The sequence below is a fragment of the Pinus tabuliformis genome, chromosome 4_2 (assembly GCF_031772625.1).
Source record: "Pinus tabuliformis cultivar Carrire ecotype Pingquan chromosome 4_2, CPIR1, whole genome shotgun sequence".
Taxonomy (NCBI): domain Eukaryota; kingdom Viridiplantae; phylum Streptophyta; class Pinopsida; order Pinales; family Pinaceae; genus Pinus; species Pinus tabuliformis.
Window position 1 is genome coordinate 956008243 of NC_142304.1, and position 6000 is coordinate 956014242.

Consider the following 6000-nt stretch of genomic DNA (forward strand, 5'->3'; position numbering starts at 1 on the left):
GTTTCCCTATGGGGTGTTGCACCATCCCTACGTAAGGTGGGGTAGGTTGTGTCTATTCCATATCATATACATGCTAACCCATTTGCATTTGAGGAATATGACAACCATCGTCAAGTGGGTCAAGTTGATCTCCTTGATCTCGTTGTAATTTTTGATGCTATAAATTATGAGAAAGTACCTTTCCTCCTCGCAGGTTGGTGAAGGGTTTTCGGCCTGATGCAAAATACTTGCACTCCAATCAAGCAATCTATTTCATCTACACCTGATCCAAAGCCTGCACACAAACAAAAGCAAACAAAGACGACAAGTGATCTTTCGCAGAAGATCGTCAAATAAAAACATCTAGAAATAACACATATAAATTACTGCAAAACTGATATAAGGGGAAGGAACCTCGATTTTTATTAACCATATAAATAAAAGTACATCAATATACCTTCAACAAATAAGATCCTATTCTCCAACTTGTAGTATGGTCTCCTCTCCCAATACAACATAACTCTCGTGCTATAGTTTGGATTCTCTCTCCTTTACCCCCTTTCCTTGACCCACTTGTGTATGAGTTGGCTAGGGATCTATTATTGTAGAAGTTTCCTAACTTCTCAAGCCCCAAGGTGTCTAGGTAAATTCTCCTAGAGGATAGAATGAGCCTATATAATCTCACCAACAGGAAAGGGGGTAAAGGAGATGCATTTTAGCCAAGGCCCAAACAAGTGAGGTCAGTTGATATTGTGTTTCTCTCACTATAATGAAGTAAAAAATATGGTTATAATAGTAAGGAACCTTGAAGAGGCTAGGTAAGTGGGACTTGGAAGGCCCCAAATATGAGTGGAAGAGATTGAGTTTGAGGTAGATCCTATGACGGTTGACTTACATGAGGTTGAGCTTGAACAAGTTGAGACATAGGTTGACAAATAGGAATCTGAGATGTAGGTGGAACATGTTGAAAATTTTGAATTGGATTCAAAACCATGCCAGGTTGTATGGGAAATGTAGGTTTCTAAGGATTGGAAACCATTCTTGGATATGGAGGACTCAAATGCGGCTAAGCACTAGCTTGCGGTATTTGTTGAGGTGATGGGAAAATTCTGAAAATAGGTTGTCCCCATGTTGAAAGAGGAGGGGAATATGGAGGAAAATTCCCCCAAAGAGGAGGATACCCAGTATAAGGTGAAGTGGGCTATTGTAGGTGCCCATACCCACTAACATAAGAACCATATTTCTGCTCTACTGAAGGTTGAGATGGAGGAGGAAGAGAAAAAGATGTAGCACTCATCAAAGAAGTGCCAAATGGTATTATAGAAGAGGAAGGCATGGGAGAAGTCCATGGATTAGATGTTGCACTAGAAAAGGTACCATATAACGATTGGTAACCAAGAAGAACAAACATGCACCATATAAGTGTGACTCTAGTGATGTTACAAACATCTAAGAAGTGACAACATTGGTTGTCTCAATCATAGTAGCATATGTGGGTTGAGAAAACACAACGTGATTAGTCATGGTTAAATTTCTCCAAGAGGATTTCCAAAGGAAACTCAAGGGTGATTTAAATGGTGATGAACCAGACAAAGGAGGTTGTGATAGAGTAGGAGGAGAAGGAAAAGGATGGGCCGGATAAATATTAGTCCCTATGAAATAAGGAGGAGAGGAGGGTTGAGACTCTTCTTGAGGAATCTACTCAATACTCAATAGACCAGGTGGAAGTTATTCACTCTCTGGACCAATATGTAAAGGTTGTGGTTGAGTCAAAGATAGAGGAAGAGAAGAGGAAGGTCCTGAAGTAACAAGTGTAGTTAACTAAGGTGCCTCAAGTTGTATAACCTCAGGTTGTAATGTTTTTTATTTAGGATACTGAGGTTCAATAACCTCAGGTAATATAGTCTTAGGTGATTTTGTTTCGATTGTGTTAGACTCACTAGATAAATGGGAAGTGATCTCAGGTTCAGTACCCATAGGAAGAGACAATTTTGGTCATTCAACTTTGGATTTAGTTCCACAAGGAGTAGCTTCTGAGGTACTAGATTTGGTAGTTTACGTATTTTAATATTCTGACGATGTCTAGGAGTTTCCTTAGGTGGAAGAGGAGGAAATATTTGCATCCTACGTGAACGACAAAGTTGAGGAGGTTTGTCTTCCACGTCGGTTTAATAAATTTAAAAAATTAACAACAAAAAATAAATCAAAAAGGGTAATCTAAGAAAAAGGGTTTACCAAGCAACTGTGAACTGTGATATACCACCTTAGGGAACTAGTAATTTATGTATGAGAAGGTAATCTCCCCGAATTCTATCTTCAGTGTATCACAGTGTATAAGGTGACTAAATCGATTACCTGAGGTGAGGATAGAAACCTAGTATGGACTTCCAAAATATACTCAAAGGTACGTGGAAGCGCAATCTATGTTAGTACTATCTAATGTGTAATCGTACAATGAGAGTGTTTCCATATAATTTTCATGTGTGGAGAGCCATATGATATACCAAAAGGTACGTGGAGAACGGTCCAATACACTTATGTATGTGGAACAAGATATCACCCATGGAATGTAACACTGGGAAAAAATGATTGCTCCTATGTTTTTAAATTCCAAAACACGTCTCCAGCCTAGACCTCTAGATGTTTACGTCAATGTTTCAAATGCTCCTTAATATTCATTCAATAATTTTTAAAGTTTATCTTGAATTAAGTTTAAGTTTCAAGGCTCACTACAAATTTCACCTAAATATCCTAAAGATGAAATCTAGCATGATAAAATAAATCTTTTCTCTTCAATGAAATTATATGTACGGGAGGGTAGAAACAAAGAGTAATGCAAGATACAAATTGCAACAAAACAAAATTTGTTAAGAAAATTCCCTAATGAAATTGTTCCTAATTCCAATTCCTCACACAAAACCCTAAATGCAATGTAAAATTAAAAAATGATGAGATTTTTCTTTTCAATCCTCTTAATCTTCAAATGAAATGAAAACTAAGATGCTTTCTAAATCACTGATAAGAGAAACTATATAGAATGATGACTGTAATATCAATTTCTTCAAGCAATCAATGATCAAGCAAAATTTTGCTAATGACTTAAATGACAAGAACAAAGAAAAATCCAAACAAATTCTTATCAAAGGCTAATTAAAACAAAAGAAAACTAAGTGAAGGATTTTTAGAGACAAGGACACACTCAAAGATAGAAGGAAAATAAGATAGACCAAAGCAAATCAGAGAGAAAGGAAACAAATGTATTTTTTTGCATCTTACAGGGATCAATGCATGTGTAGAACAGACACCAATTCTTTGTAGCATAGGTGAAGAGAAGGAGGGGGTGTGCTGGAGTGCTCCATCTCCAAACCAGGGGGTGTGCTGAGGTAGATTTGACCAAAATTCGACACAAAAAATCAAACCAAGAGTTGGTGTTCATATATGAATAATGCAATTCACCCAATTCCACATTAATTGTCAACTTGAGGTCTGACTTTTTATTTCAAGGATATCGTGCAAGGTATATGCAGGCGACAGTTTCCATACCAAACATTGAACATTTAATCTTAACATAACAATGTGTAACAACAAGTTATAACTGTAACAACAATAAGAGTAACAACAAGTTAAGACTCACAACAACACACTGAAATCATTACACAACAAAGAGATAACACAACATAAAATAAACCTATGCACACATAATCAAACAAAACATGGTCAGGAGAGTGGGCCCAACTCACTGATCTGGGTTGTGCCAAGATTGAGATATATGAAATACTCAAAAATCAACAATTGTATTAATCAAAATATCATTACATAGGTATACTATTACAACTCATAAATCTCACATATCTCCTAGCGGTGTCTTTCCCAGCCTCGTAATCACTACTTATACATTTCATTAACAACTAACAGTGCCTAAGATTACAACAACTGTCTGCCTGCAAATGCATAACGATTCTTGAGATATAAAATAATACAAAGATAACACTTGTGCTGGTCGATAGGTTGAACCATCGTTGCAGTTGATATCCAAAGATAGCGCTGCCAACTCGATAGTCATCATATGTTGAATCATGCTTTTGATCATCATTCCTCCAAATCTACATGGAAACTTAAGTTAGCAAGTCACTTTAGGCAATAATCCCCTATGACTACGCTTCATTGATTAAAAATTCACAAATACATGACAATAGGTGTACCTTTTCTATTTAGAATACAAATCGACCAATAAGGACATGAAATGAATACAGGAAACAGATAAAAATGCGGGTAAAAAGTGGGCAAATTTGGCAACCAACAACAAGATCAAAGAAGGGTTTTTCTAGGGTCAATTAAGGTTTTAGTGAATCAATCAATGTTATTTCAAGACATCAAAAAGGTGCTAGGGTCAAGGAAACCAGTAAGGGAAAAAAGCGTTCCTAGTTGGAGTCACCAATTTGTTATGCATAATTTATAATTACGGACAAAGGTGAATTCTCTAGACCTAGTGGATTGGTCTAGAGAAACAGAAGGAAAATAACATAGATTTTTCCTTAGAGAAGTTAGATAATGGGAAAGATTCCTACCTTGAATCTGTTGCAAGCTTTCCTTCCTTCTTGCTTGCAAGCTCCAATTGTAGCTCCAAGTGCTATAACTAGAAACTGTACACTAAATAAAACAAGCCAAGGATCTATGACAACCAAGTAGCATAGTATAGCATATTTATTCAATGAATAAAGAAGGAATTGAAATACATGAACGTAAACATAACACAACACATATAGGAAAATAATATACTCTTTGTATTAATAGGAATAGGAGAGAGTTTACAACCATAAATAGTAGCTAATATTGTATATGTCTCCCCAATTTGAATTGTCCTTCCTTGTCACAAAGCACACCTCAATATCGACCCTAATGCATGAATATGATGACTCCTTTATATTCAAGGCAAAAACATAAGGGCATAATCAATCTCTAAAAACCAACCCTGATGATATGGATGGAAGTAAATTTATGGGAGAGGGATGGTAGTTTAGGGTTTACCATAATGAGCTTGAGATACACTAATGATGGGAGGATGAACTCAAGGGATAAGAGGTGAAGTTTCCAAGGTAGGATCGGATAGGATTTGAGCTTATTATCCATAGTAAATGGTTAAAACAACCCTTAGAAGCTTCTGGAAGAGGAAGCTTCAAAATTATTTTTAATTTTCTTAAATTTCTAGAATCAGTGCACCTACTAAAGGGAGAAACTAATGCTTACTACATTGGTGTAGAAGGGAGAAACCAATGCTAAACGTAGGTGGCTAAAGGGACAATAAGCATTGAGGCTAAAAACATTGATTTTTAGCAATTAATCCTAGAAACTCATACTTTTTTGGAAAGGTCATGCTTAGGGATTTGTGAAGGGATGATGACAACATGTTCACGGATGTTGATTGATCTACTTTGTAGGCCTATTGACCATATGCAAAAAAAATGGCCTATAACACTTAGCACAAGCCAAACTACATTGATAATACTGAATTCCTCATTGCAGAGCCATTAACACTAGAGATATGAAATAATGGGACATTCCATGTCTAGGGAGTTAAATTATTTCTCTGCGGATGAGCCCTAGCCTCCAATCATGCTGGATTTGAAGATGATCCAAGAAATCCTCAATTAAGAGGAAAATACCAGAGTTATAGAGGATAATTTTAGGATGTGCCCCCTATACCTTTTCATTAAACACTTGTTACTCTTGCTATAGTTTCTATTCCGAGGAGAGAGGTAAATGCTTTGTGAAGGAGGATCTTGATGGCCCACTTCGTCAGAAGCCTATGACATCATACAATTAACATGCTCATGAATCATAATATTAAGAAGTGGCATGTTATGGGATTGGAATGAAGTACTTCCTTTGGTTATAACTAATTTCACCTTGGGTCATCATAGACTCTTTTTTTGCTAATATGTTAGCCTCTGAGTTCAGATGATGAAGGATGTGAAAAAAATTACCCCTTCAAATTTTGACAATAGGGAAAGAGTTCTTTGG